Genomic DNA, 15,507 nt, shown 5'->3' on the forward strand with positions numbered 1-15,507 from the left:
GAGACATCACCATTTAAAGAGACTCTAATACTACTACTCTCACTTACTATTGGATTATTCTACATGAATGCAGTTACTCAAGTAATCGTGAATTATCTACTTTGTTACATTAAAGTAGGAGTATGCGCATCGACGCCCTGTTGGTGATCGTTGAACGTAAAAGAAATAGCAAGTGCCTGTATCACTGTGTCTAACCTATTGGACTACTAGATCGTCGCGCATTGAACAGATTTGATTATTTGTATATTTGGCATCTTTTTTTATTACTATCTTACAACCTGACTAGATAAGGATTTTTTTAATGTATGCATTATTATTACAATGTTACATATCAATTACAATATCAATGTTTCAATAATTTTGTTTTGTATTTGTTTCATTCTCTATATCTGATAAGTAATAAAGCGTTTACAAGGAGGCTGAACAGCGACCAGACACTCCAGAAGATTCTACATTCTAAAAACTAACACCGTCGTGTGGAAAGAGTTGTCATCTCTTTCCTGGCATCAGACACAGATAAGTTGAGTTTCTATTGTGTGTTGTATCGGGCATTCAGGGTCGAGTGTACATTGCCTTGTCAATAGTGGAGATTGAGGGTGGTATTTTTTTTGTGTTGATCTTTTTATAAATTATCAAATGTAAATTGAACAATGTTACATTTAACTTAACCTCAATGAGTTAATTTAAACTTATTCAGTAATATTTGTTATTAATTGTCATTACCATGTGATTACCATGGACGAATTAAAACCTAGGTCATTTGAGGTAATAATAGAACAGGCCCACCTTTTAGGAATTGAGGGTGAGGAATTACGATTTTTTTAAACCAACAAAAACTAGATTTATTGAGATTAACTCTAGAAATGGAAATAAAGGTAATAGAAGCAGAGGAAAGGAAACAAATAAAGGAGGTGGAGGACAAAAGATTGAAAATGGAACTGGCAGTAAAAATGTCATTACAGGGAAATGTGCCCTATAAAATAGAAATTGAAAATGACCTATTAACTAATGAGGAACAAAATAACTGTCTGGATATTGTTAATAATATCAGTGGGATAGAATATAGTGAAGAAATTGAAAATGTCTTAACAAGTAAGGAACTAAATGATTGTAATTATACTGTTTATGATATCAGTGAGATAGAAATTAGAGAAGTAATTGAAAATGTCTTAACTACTAAAGAACTTATTAATTGTTAGTTTATTGACAATACTATTATTCAAGTTCTGAGACCATTTTACAGAGTACACAAACCATTAAAGAGATTAAACCTAAAAAAAAGGAGTTTATCAAGTTGTTGGTTGGGGAAAAGTTAAACCAGACCCCAATAGGCTACAAATGTTTTTGTACCTAAAACTTCTAAGAAAAAGAAAAAAGAAATCTTGACGTAGTGTTTCCCCTCTCCCTATTGCTGAGAAGGGGGATGTCCATGAGGGTCACCTGAATTTTCGAGTGCGACTTGGCAATAGAGAAAATTCAGCATTGTCTGTCTTCGTGTATTTTATTTTTTTTGTACTAAATCTTAATATTTATTGTATTATCTAAACAGAACACCCAAAAATAGCTTGCTGTGTGTTGCACCAAGTGGATAGCTTCCTTCCGGTAAAGTGCAGAGAGCTGATACATAGAGAGTGGCATTACGTCATCAGTAGGGTGAGTGCCCAAAACCTAGAAAAATACCTCTGATACCCAGGAGGATTCACAATCCAGTTTGACCACAGATCATTGTCTACTAGCTGATACACTTTCAAGACTAACCTAGTAACTTAGCATAGTTATATTAGTTGTAATTGTTAGAATTTATCTTTTTTTTTTCAATACAATGTGAAACGTGGTATTAACTATAAGAAATTGTATCTTGTCGTATATTATTGCTATACATAGGAGTTGAGCTTTTCTTGCATCTTTCCTGTTTTACATATTAAATATTAACGTGGAAAGGACTATGCCTGCCGATTTCAAATTGTAATTTAACTCTCCATGCCACTATTTTTTTTTCATATATTTTTTTCTCTTTTTCCGTTTGCTGTAAATAGTGTCATATAAGTGATAGCCATAGCTGGACATATTTTTTTTGTTAGGTTAAAAGGGGCTATTTCACTTTAATTTCACTTTTATATACATTTGTGTTAGAATATATATGTACGTGCAATACTATTCACATTCACAACAAGGGGATATAACAATCATTCCAAAATATCAAAGTAACATTCATTCTTGCCATACCTCCCCCTGACAAATATTAGTAAGAAAAAAATTCTCAACTCATTGGCCACATCGGAAAAAACTCGAGGTCGACCGTTATATCGTTTGAAAGTGTCTTATTATCGAAAAATTAATTTTGGTTATAATGTTTTATGAATGAAAATTCTCCATGACGTGAAACGGGAAAAACGCTGCTTACTTCATAGGCTTACATCAGTACACAAACATATTTCTTAGCAAACAAGAACGAGTTTTAAAAAATCAATAGTTCTAAGTTTACCCAAAGGAGCTGTTTTAGGCCCAAAAATATTTCCGATTTACCAGTTTAAAAATACTAAAATATTGTAATATATTTTGCTATCAATAAGTGAAATAATAATAATAATAATAATAATAATAATAATAATAATAATAATAATAATATGTTTTCCGTGTAGAAATTTGTCTTACAATTTGTGCATTAAACAAAACAATAAACATTATCATTTATAACAAACCAAAATGTACAGTCACACCAGACACGCTCATAATTTACATGCACTGAGAACTTTTTTTTCAGGATGATAAGTTTATGTTGGGGTAGTGTTGTAATTTGGCCTCAGCATTACATTATAAAAACAAGAAAACAATTTTTTTAAATCTTAAAAAAAAACAAAGCTTATAGTGTAGGTGTATCAATTAGTTTGCATTATGGGGCAGATGATGTTAAGGTCATCTGTTTCTTTGGCCAATGGTTAACGAGCAGGGTGTTATATGGCCAGCACAACGACCAACCGCCTTTGCTTTCCCCAACAAAAGTCGAAATTTAAAATACCGGGATTCGAACCAGAACGTCAGGTTCGTAAGCCAAACGCTTAACCAAATTTCAATATCGCGTTCCCTACTGCAAATCTATCGGCATATTTATAACAAAAAGTTTTTGAGGTACATGAAAAGACTACTGTATTTTTTTCTATAAAAGTAATATTTATTAGTTATCTCCCTTTAAAAAACAAAAAAAATGGTTACTTGAAAAAAAAAATTAAAAATTTAATATCAAACAACACACGATTTTTTTTTCAATTCTTTTTATATTTATAACTGATAACTTTTTCTATTTAAAATGTTTGCAAACTTTTAAACTACAATTTAAATGAACAATAAAAAATACGAACTACATCTTATTTTTTTTTAACAAACCTGATCGTCGATAAATAGTCTGATATATATCTAAATCTACACCAACACTTGGTAGATTATTGTTCATTTAAAAAAAAACAGGTTTTAATTATTTTAAATCTAAATTACAAACAACAACATAGATAAAATAAAGGAAACAAAACATCGTAAATTTCAAAACAGCATAAACAATTTATTTACATATCTAGAACAAGAAGTAATCTAAGACAATAGAAAGATTTGTATTTATAAGTCCAAAACAAAATGTTTCTAGTAAACAAATCTATAATAATTTATCAAAAATTATAAATGTTTTTATTTCAACACTAAAGAGACATTTAAGTTTGATAATCAGAATGTCAAAGGTTATCAAAGAAAAACATCTTCATAATAGAGCCTTACAACTCAAAACAGAAATAACCAAATCCACTGTAATTTAATCCAGACCTTAAACTTCCACTGTGGACAAGTTCAGACCAAGTCCAGTCTTCATACCCCAGACAGTGGACATATGCTCCACTACTTCCTGGACATGTACAAGTTGTATAAGTCAACTTAGTTCTACGACCCATCTTTTGTCTGTACTTCCATTGACCAACACTGATTAGTTTAGAACATCCATGAGGATGTGACACTATAAAGTTCAACTTGGGTTTAGGTCTAGAATATCCGTATTTGTTCTAGACTTCCCCCCAGTTAATTTTAAAATTTTCAAACATTTCGAACAGTTTATTTCCTACATTTTTGTCACATGTCACACACACTAAAACAAATTAATTCCACTTATCTTATTCATGGCAAACCAGTATCACAGACTAAAAACGCAAAATACCTAGGTGTTATAATAAATGAAAAACTATCATGGAATCCACATATTGATGAAACTACAAAAAAATCAAACAAAGGATTAGGATTTATTAAAAGAAATTTCTATAAATCAAATAAGAACATAAAACTAAAATGTTACTTAACCTTGGTTAGGCCAATAATAGAATATGCATCCTCCGTTTGGGACCCCTCAACTCAAGAAAACATTAAGAAACTGGAACAGACACAAAATAGAGCAGTGAGATTCATAACAAACGAATATTCACATTTGACTAGAGTAACACCTTTAGTAAAATCACTAAATTTAGAAAGCCTTCAGGACAGAAGGCTCAAAAGTAAAGTAGCAATCATACATAAAACACTGAACCATAATCTTCAAATACAAAAACAAAATTTAATAAAATACTCTGAAAGACACAAAGATAAAGGCACATTCCTCGTCCCATATGCTAGGACAAATTTGTACAAATACTCCTTCTCCCCTAGTGCTATTAGAGCATGGAATGGGTTGCCTGAGCTAGCCAGGAAAACCAGTGACTTGGCAGAATTTAAGTCATTGGTTAATATGCATGACTAAATGCATGACACGTAGGACGTAATCATCTTCTTTTTTGAAGTAACGTCTGTATTATATAAGATAAGATAAGAAGAAGTTTAACCAACATAAGTCATACTCAATGTCAACATCTACAACACTGACCTTATCATCATTTACCACTGGACTTTTATCTCAATCATAAAACAATCTCAAGGTCGTGTGGCTGGCCTCAATGTCATCAAAAATCACACCACACATTGCTGGGTGTGTCTGAATCTTCACATTTTCTACACCAACACTTAGTGTAGGCAGCATGTCCATAATCTCCATCTTGCCAGACTCCATCTTGAAATTTGTTTACATTCTTCACATTTCCACTTCCTGTTTTAAGCTTTTTCTCTCACTCCAGTTATAAAATGAATATGGTTGAGTTGTATTTTGATAAAACTTTGGTCTGTGTGGACTGGACTTTGTAACATCTACTCTTACTGATAGGTCAGCTGTAACTTTGATGAATTCATACAAATCTTGGTCTTGATAAACTTCAGGTAAATGTTTCAATTTAAATGTATCTACAGATATAAACTGGCTATGACCAGGATTCTTCTTACAGCCAAAAACATATTTGTGTAGATCAGCTTCTCCACCTTCTCACTCCTGAATTTCATGATCACCTGGAAAACAGGTAAATAAACTTAAAATGATCAAATGTTTAGAACACAATATAAAGTATTGAGTCAATCAAGAGATATCTACAAATAGATTAAATCTACCTTATATGTTGATCTCAACAGTACAGACACCAAGAAATAAACTAAATAGTTACCAGTTAGTTGAACTTCAACATCATCTGACTCGACTTAGCACTGGTCACTGGTGAAATAATGAGGATCTGAAATGATAAAAGATATATAAGTATTTTTACATTTTCTTTTTTTATTAATATAAAAAAGACTTTTACAAAAAAAGTTCTCTATCTAAACATTTACTAACCAAAAATTTACATGTATCTTGATTCTCATCTCCAGGACTGGAAATATATGATAGGTCAGTCTGATTCTTTAGACAAACTGAAATAGTTTAAATACATGTGTCACTGTCAGTTTATTTTGTTTTAACAACATTTTTTTTTCTGAAAGAAAAAAAAAATTCAATATACTTATTTTTTTTAAAGAGAAGAAACTAAATACTTAAGATATAGTCGAAACCTTTTAGAAGCACAACATAGATCTAACTTTGGAACGACTTGAATTTGACATTCTCACTATTATTGTGCTTAAATCATATGTCAAATTTGATGGTAAAATGGCACCTTAAAAATAGTTTTTAACTTAGATATTGTTCACTCTGATTTCATACCATTAAATTCACAGGTGTCTTGAGGAAAACTAAGGTCTGTACTGTTCTGGAAATTATAACAAAATTTGTACATAAATTTCCTGTCATTTCTTTTCTTTATTTATATAAACTAATTTGTATGAAAGAGTTATTCTCATAAAAGTATAATTATTATATTATTCTTTTTTTACGTCATAAGTAAAATAAGTGAAAAAATTGTTTATGATTTGTTTAAACCATAGACTATATATATACAGGACTGCCAACTGTGCGCACCACGCCTATATTATTCAATTAAATAAGTCCCGTACACCGAGGCGTCCTTGGTTGCAGTGTAGTGTTAGAAGAATGACTTCCGGTGAATTAGTTTTTTATATAAAAAAACATCACTAAAGATAAACACACTACGTTTAAAATATTTCTTAGTCATGCTTATGGTAACAGTGCGATAGATATAGCCAGATTTTTATAACAACAAAATCTGATTTACCAACTTAAAAAAAAGAGCATTTACATAGGTAGTGTTCTAACTAGTTGTTATATATATATTTAATTAAAAACCCATTAAGCCATTTTTTTTCCAAAAACAAATTATAGTAGTGTGTATGGTTGTATCTGTAGATATAGTTTATAACCATAGGTCTCTAAGTCTGGGTCAAAGTTTACATATATACTACGTGTACAATTAATTTTTATTGAAGTAGGAACACTGATTCTAGAATTCTATTAGGTGAAGAAAAATTTGGAACAATCAATTTTTTTAATGGCTTTTAGAATAATTGGATGTTTAATTAGTTTAAAAAATTAATAACTTGCAGACCTGAAAGTTTAATGCATATTTTTCAATTAGTCATAAATAAACGATTGCTTGTAATTTTTAATGGCTTCATTCTCCATTAATATGTATATATAATGCATACTGCATGCTATCTTTAAAAAAAAACAACTACAAATAAATTTTAAAAAATAGGTATAGAATCTAGATGTAAATAAAAGTTGGTAAAGATGCCAGTGTGTAGGCTCAGGGACTCACTATTGTTTTTTTTTTTAGACTGACTCACTCACAGACTTAACTTCTATCACCCATTATAGGCCTATAGGCTACCTAAGTAATAAATGACACTCTCAAAACTGTATTGACTCTTTCATTATTCGCTTATTTAACTCATATTAATAGTATACAACGTAAAAAGAAATTGTCAAATGTGATGAAAAGAAAAATATGTTATCCAAGCTGGCATTATCATTCAAACATAGTGAATGTCATAAAATAGGTTTATACCGGAAGTACCTCATCTCACATTTTGGAGTTGAACGAAACTTATGCTTAGTTACCCTTAGTGTTGGCAGTCCTGTATATATATAGCCTATGGTTTAAACTAATATTAAGTGCAATTTTTTACAATTAGAATTAATGTAGAGCAGCATTGTAAATAACATTTTTCTTTAAAGCAGTCAAACGCTTTTTAATGAAATAGAAAAAAAAATCATCAGTCTTTGACAGTCTAGATTTAAATTTTAAGTTTCAGTTTTAAAAACTACTTTTAGAGTACTAGATCTAGACTCTAAAATTATATGAAAAAAGAAAATAGAAAAACATTTAACAATTCAAATAAATATATTAGTTTGTATTCCTCAGGTACAATATATTTTATTAGGTTAACTGTATTCCGTTACATAAATGGGATATTCTTAATCTAGATATGGTAGCCTGGTATCGTGGTATGCACTTATAGATGTAGCACACTCTATGCAGTAACAATAGTCTTGGGTTTGAATCCTGCCTGCCTCCATTCATTTAAATTTTGCAGTAGGAAAAAAACTTCAAAAACTAGATTGTAAAGTTTATTTTCTAGATCCAATCTAGTAATTTGAAGTATTTTTTGAGTAAAGATATTCAAAAAACTAGATTTAGTAGGCCTTATTTTATGTTTATCTTTTAGATCTACAAGTCTACATTATGTATAGATGATTTAACTTTAGTTTCAGTTTCAAGCTAAGTAGATCTAAAATCTAATGATAGATAGGTCTGTATATTGGTATTAATTAAAATATTAATAGATATATTAGAATAGAATTTAGATGTAGATCTAGATGTTCTTTTTTGTATAAGATTTAATAAGCTACTGGTAGTTTATATCTAAAGTCTAACTTTCAGATTAATATCTAACCGTTCTAACGTAGCCTAGTTTAGTAACTTGTATATTACAAATTTTACTTCAAAAAAAGAAGATATATGTCCTACGCATTTCATGAGTAAAGATTTCATGTGTCAATCTCGTCATGCATGTTATTCAATGATTTAAACTCTGCTAAATCGTTGATTTTTCCGGTTTATTCAGGCAATCCATTCCATTCTATAATGTCACTAGGGCGAAAGTGTAGGTGTAAACATTTGTTCTAGTTATTTCTATACAATGATTGTAATTACTTAGTCGCATGTACAAAAGACTGAATGCAATGTTTTGTATGTTATTTAGTTATTAAAGAACTATATGTCACTTTGTTTATAAATCCACAGGATATAAATGCAAATGTAAATTTTCCCAAGATATAACGTTAAACTGCGCTCCTTTTTGCCTAGCACATTTGGAGCCAAAAGTGTTCTACTTCTTTTCTATTACTGTGTCTGCCTCCTCTCTCTCTCTCTCTCTCTCTCTCTCTCTCTCTCTCTCTTCCTCTCAGTCTGCCTTTATTACCCATCACTCTGTCTCCTTATCTTTAAAATCTCCCTATGTCTTGGACCAGGGGTCGGCAACCTGCGGCTCGCGAGCCACATGCGGCTCTTTGGATGCTAAGCTGCGGCTCTTTAGTTCCATACTCAGATATTATTTGTTTTATCGAAAAAAATTGAATCGATTTACTAAAATTAGACATCGATCCAATCTGTCAGCCACTTGTACTCTTTCACCGCACACCCCTCCTCATATTTCAAATCTAACATATTTACAGGTGGAAGAACTCAACTTTCTTCTGCCTTATCAATGATATAGATACGTCTTGATACATAAAAGACACGGCATCAGTTGGCTTTCTGAAAAGTATATGTTGTCCCAAGGATTGCTGGCACTCTCGTGACAAACCAGGGAGAAGATTTAGCGAATACCGTGCAAATATGCCTTAAAGACAATAAGATCAATTAAAATAAACTCGTTTCAATAGCAACTGATGGAGCCAGAAGTATGACAACAAATAGAAGAGAATCTGCGAGTCTCCACGTATTTCTTACGTTTCACTGCCTACTCCAGCAAGAAGTGCTGGTCAATAGCACTCTACCATCGTCAGTTGAAAGAATTCGAAAACAAAATGAAGGTATGGTGTTGAAACTTCCAGGTTTGTGCTTGAATGAAATAAATCCCTAAATGAGGATGGTATTATTAGCCCTAAATTAGAGAACAACAAATAGTTGCTAAAATGTTACTTTATGATGGATATATCAGGAAAAGTAAATGGGATGAATCTAAAACTACAAGCAAGAGGGCAGTGGCTTAAGGATCAATCAGTGAGCAGCTGTATCAGACATATCCGATGTACCAGCTGACTGATTGTAGCCTTAGGTAGCCCTTGCGGGCTCATTCTGGACATCTGACATAAATTGGTCTGGTACCTTGACAGAAATAAAATAAACTCCAACTACAAGTGCGGATTCCGACAGGGGCAGACAACAACTGACCATCTTGTAAGGCTGGAAGCTTTCATCAGAAATGCACTTCTTAGACAAGAACATCTAGTAGCTGTATTTTTTTGATGTAGAAAAGACTTATGATACAACCTGGAAACATGGTGTAGTGACCTACTAAAATACTACAGGAAGACATGTCTTGATGCTGGGCTTTATTGAACTAGAATGACAAAACAGTTTACAATAACACAGTACACACTCACACAAGCTGACCTGGACACCATGACATTTTGACACACTTGAACAGATCAGTTCACGATACACAACAAGAAACATAAATACACAAAACATTTTACGTGACCTAGAGCTTAAGAGGCTTAAGGGACACCTTCCCTGCTTTGTGAAGGAATTCCTAAAAGACCGGAAATTTCAGGTTCGAGTGGGCAACACCGCTTCTGACACTTATGACTAGGAAATATGTGTACCAAAGGGCAGCATTCTCCCAGTAACCCTGTCTAACATTAGAATAAACAGCATTATAGAGGATCTGTCCACTGGCATAGAGTGCTTTCTGTATGTTAATGATTTTGTAATTTTTACACATGCAAATTATGAATGATTTAGATAGAAAATTACAATTATGTTTAAATAAAATTTGAATTGGGCAAACGATAAATTTTCTGACTTCAAAACTGTTAGCATGCATATTAGCATTCTGTATTTTAAGGGGATTCCACCCAGACCTTGAACTATTTATTTTCTCCTCACATTTAGGAACTTAAGAAGAAACGCCAAAAATCATAAAAAATACTCAGAGCAGCAATACGGCATGGGGAGCTGACAAAGATTCCTTGCTAATGATTAATCAAAGTCTTATCCGAACCAAGTTAGACTATGGATCAATAATATATGGAGCAGCTAGGAAAGCATACCTGAAAATACCGGAGCGAAAACAAAATGATGCCCTGCGTTTCGTACATCACCAATCTCAAGTTTCCACGTGGAGGCTAAAGAACTCCCAATAGGCATAAGAATGTAAAAACTTACAATGCAGTATACAGTCAAGTTAAAATCCAACCCTCACGAACCCTGCTTTTGACTCCATTTTTAACCCTACAGATGTAGAACTTTACAATCAAAGCCTAACGTCATACAACAGTTGGGCCTTTGAATGAGAAATTCATAAAAAAATTAAACCCACCTATTGACTGAATACCTAAAAATTAAATCCCACAGAACCCTCCTTGGTTGATGAATAAACAAACAATAAATGTATCCCTTTTTAATTAATATATATATATATATATATATATATATATATATATATATATATATATATATATATATAATTAATATCAAATTTAGAGAACTGCAGGAGAGCTAAGGAGATTGTGGCACCATTTTTACTGACGGATCCAAAAATGGATGGAAAAAACGCGTGTACCATCTCCTTTCGGAACATAACAATCTCTCGTAGATACTCCGATGGATGCTCTAACTTTACGGCCGAATTATATGCAATATCGCTTGCACTAATAGCCGTCAAAGCATCAGAAAGAAGAAAATGTATTCTATGCTCTGACTCCAAATGTGCATTGCAAGCTTTGAGGCGAATGAAGACTGACATTCCATTGGTACAAAAGAGCCTAAAGCTTTTGGTCCAACTCAAACTAAAAAAAAAGATTATGCATATGATGTGATGTGAACTGATTGGTTTGAGTACTTTGTATGACAGCCGTAATTACAAATTTTATATTTATGTTTACAGCTTGTTTGCTTATACTCACTGAAGCTTCCATATTTAGTGTATTTGTATTGACCACCTGTAATATTGAAAAATACAGTTAGATATAGTTATTGTTTGCGTAATATATGTCTAGGGGCTGTCTGTTTCGGCTTTGTTGAAATTGTTGGCGAAAGCGAATGTGTGGGCGGAGCAAGCAGGGAAATGTGAGTATTGACAACCAGGTTCTTAATTGCATACTGGCGAAATACTTTAGATCTGAAAAATGTTTTTAATCATCTCTATCATCTAGAGATTAGTTTGCATGGTACTGCGTTGCAGCTAGTTGGAGTTTCCGTTTCCTGGGTCGCTGGTTCACTCCTCGGTCGGTGCAATTTCATTTTTTGATACATTTGATTCACTATTTATTTTCGTTAAAATATGGTCGGGTTCTTCCTTTATTTATTCAACATCTGTAGGACCAATGCTGACGGGAGTACTGGATAACCTACTCCCAATATGCATAATTTTAACGTCGTCATTATTCGTTATCTCGTGTTTACATTAGAGACAGGAAGGGAGAGTGAAACGAAGAAAGACAGAGAGAACAGTGAGACAGAAACAGTGAAAATTAGTTGAGAGAGAGACGGAGACAGAAACTCAGAGAGATACAGACAGAGATAGCGAGGCTAATAAAGCGAAGTGGGGTAAGATATAAAAGTGAGACAGATAGAAAGAGAGAGCCATAAAGAAGAGAGAGAGATGAAGAAAAAGACAGAGACAAAAGGGGAGGGAGACATTAAAAGAGAAAGGATATATGAATATATTTCTAAATACTGGTATTCATATATTAATATAGAAAGATAGAAAAAGGGAAAAGAGGAGGGAGAGACGAGGAGAGAGAGAGAGAGAGCTAAAGCGAGGTAGAAACAGACAGAGAGAGACAAAGAGAGAGAAAGAGCGAATAGAAAGCGAACGAGAGGAGATAGATAAAAGATGGAGACAGAGAGAGAGAGAGACTGAGAAAGAGAGTAGCGAAGAGAGACAGAGAGGGAGAGAAAGAAAGATGAAGACATAGAGACAAAGACAGAACTGGAGGAGCTTTAGAGAGAAAAATAGAGATAGAGACATGTAGACAGAGAGACTGAGAATGAGAGAGAGAGAAAGTGAGATGGAGACAGACAGAGAGACAGATACACAGAGAGAGGAGAGAGAGAGAGAAATAAAAAGTGGTTTAAATATTCTCATTTCGATTTTGCTAAAGTCAATGTTCTTTTCTTGCAATAGCATCTTCTTCATTATTCAGTAAGAGAGTTAATAAAGACTCAGTGTTATGGAAACATATGGGGTGGCAATATATAACATTACTTAAATTTAAAATAACTTTAGATATAGATTCTAGATCCAGATATAAAACTATTTTTACAACGTATACATAGCTTGATCTATAACTACATTTGACAAAGTTAGCTTCATTTTTTTTTGTTGGCAGCATTTCAACTGCCAAAATTAGTTTTGATTAAAAAATACAGATTTGTTCTTGGTCAGGATATAACAACAGGAAATATCGCGAATTATACGTCATGACACCTACATTCATTGTTACCTTTAACCCTTTGTCGTTACCTACTGTATTTACTAAGTCTTGAGAGTTAGATCTATAGTAGATCTACATTTTTTTATTTAAACGATTTTTACTTCTATTGGCAGGGACTATAATATCGTCAAGAAGTAAAAAAAAAAGATTTTAGATCTAGGTTCTAGATAAGGGATGACCAACCTTTTGTTTACATGCGCCATTTTTTTTCACGTCTAATTCTGATGCGCAACACACATTTTTGCCCACTTTTAGTCCATAAAAGTATTGGATATTTTTAGTTATTATTTCTAAATTTTAGCAGTCAAGATGAAATTACTATTCTAAATAAAACTTTTGACTTAGTTTTTGATAAATGAGTAATACCAGTTGTTAAGTTCATAATTGTAACAATATTAGCAGTTATAAATACACAATACAGGTAAGATGACAACACGATCATAAACAAAACTTTTGACTTAGCTTTCACTAAATCTGTAATACCAGGACTTAAGTTCATAATTAAACGATAAAGACATTTCTTCAAATTGGAATCTGACAATCGCAAATTTAGCGTGTTCATGATAATTTTCATAAAATAATTGATTGCATCCTTATGTTGACCCGCCAAAGTGACAGGCATAACCTGAATCAAATTTTCTTAGTTCTTCTAAATGTTCACATGGTAATAATCGCCAAGGTGTTAACATTTCAGGTGCATATGGAGTGAGGAAACGTCATAAAATTTCAATGTCGGTTCCATCTGTATATTAATAGGCATCCTCAGAACAGTTCGATAATAAGTGAACATGTATTATGAATGCAGATTTCTTCTTTACAAAATCATTAAAAAGATTATTATTAAAGGCCTCTTATAATATTTTTAATAGATTCTACAATGGGCTATCTTGGACTAATGCGTTTCGCTTCTTTGGTTTAAAACTAGAATTATAAATTGAGCTGGAAGTACCTTTTTTTATATCTTTTGCATTTTTCAGTTCTTATTTTAAATTAAACTGACACTAGTAGGCTATAGTTTTAAGTGTGCTTGTTAGAGAAAAAAATTCTGCACAAAAATACGAGTAGTTGGGATAAAACCCGATAGAGGTTATAGAAAGAAAAGACCTTAAACAAGCGTGTGTAACTACACATTTACAGCACTTTACCCAAGATATGTGTATTTTTAGGACTAGCTTATTTCAAGTACCCAGCAATTTCCGATAGACTATTTCACACACAGAAATAATTATAGACATAAATGTTTGTGATTTCAAAACGTTTAATAATTTTAAAAAGTGTTACTGTAATCAATTAATAATAATAATTCTTATAATTATAGCTTTTTTATAGAGCTACTTTCATGCTTATAGCAACTGTGAATATTAGTTTATTATGAATCTCAATGTCTATTTTGTGTCTGTTTTAATGATTTAAGGGGTTGTGTTTTCTCCTGATGTTTATACATGATTTCTCTCATCAGTCGTTGTGAGACATTGGTCCAAAATAATGCTAAGCTTATAAATTTTAAAAAAGTACATGTAAATATATGAATGCATTTGTTTCAGCTGAAGTCCATTAATTTTAGTTGTTTTGAAAATTGATCTCACACATTCCATGTCTTGTCATAATAGTCATACATCTATAAAATCTAGTTATAATTTTAAATCAATATAGTCATAAATATTCAAGTTGAATTCAAATTGTAAATAGAGAATCAGTTTAGATCTACTTCTAGAATATGTATCTAGGTTATAAATATAGTACAAATAGAATCTAAGATAATCAGAATATACAGCTCTTCTTATATTCTTATTAAATACTTTTAAAGGGCTAATTTTTACCCCTACGTTTTCTCCGTGTGACTAAAATATTTTCTAGCTTACCTTCTCTTATCTTTCTCTTTCAGTAACAATGTCAATGGACACATTAAAAGACGGGAAAGGGAAGGAGCAAAAATAAATGGGTGTGCCACTAAACAGCCATTTCGACCAGCAAAATGATTAGGCCAAACACAGCCTCGAAAACATAAAGGCGTGTTAAAGTCAATGCCCCTTGGTACATATCCTGAATGTGAACGAAGGTCTAGATTTTTACAGAAAATATTTAGTACAGTTAATAGTGTAACGTTTTGATATTCTTGTTTAATAATAAAAATAATAATAATATATATCATTCTACTGTCATTTTTTTTTCAAAGTTGTCTGTATTTACAATTTTTTTTTTTATGCCGCGACCTGACCTGTCCATTTTGCATCAGCCCACTGGGCATCGGCCCATTTGCTCATATAGCCAGTCGACAACTGATTTAATTTTTTTTTTTCATAGGATACTAAGTTAGTCCTTAATTCGCTTATGGAAGAGTGTTGCAACTGAATGTGAATAATTTCAGAATAGACTTGTCACTAACCATTAATGTACAAACATATTTAAGACAAATATGCAATGTTAAAGAATCAAAGAACGTAGCGATACCTTTGTTGATGGTCTGTTCATTGATGATTATAGATGTTGATGTTGCA

General features: G+C 32.2%; 2 long non-coding RNA genes across 2 annotated transcripts; one reads left to right on the forward strand and one right to left on the reverse strand.

Annotated features, from left to right (window-relative positions):
- Nucleotides 1-591: 591 nt before the first annotated feature.
- On the forward strand, nt 592-6,116 carry LOC129927609 (uncharacterized). Its single transcript, XR_008779198.1, has 3 exons — nt 592-1,653; nt 5,308-5,414; nt 5,524-6,116. It is a non-coding gene; the product is annotated as an uncharacterized LOC129927609 (long non-coding RNA).
- On the reverse strand, nt 5,286-6,180 carry LOC129927608 (uncharacterized). Its single transcript, XR_008779197.1, has 4 exons — nt 6,089-6,180; nt 5,723-5,799; nt 5,556-5,621; nt 5,286-5,403 (listed from the first exon to the last, which is right to left on the reverse strand). It is a non-coding gene; the product is annotated as an uncharacterized LOC129927608 (long non-coding RNA).
- Nucleotides 6,181-15,507: the final 9,327 nt, after the last annotated feature.

The sequence above is a fragment of the Biomphalaria glabrata genome, chromosome 8 (genome assembly GCF_947242115.1).
Source record: "Biomphalaria glabrata chromosome 8, xgBioGlab47.1, whole genome shotgun sequence".
Lineage (NCBI taxonomy): Eukaryota > Metazoa > Mollusca > Gastropoda > Planorbidae > Biomphalaria > Biomphalaria glabrata.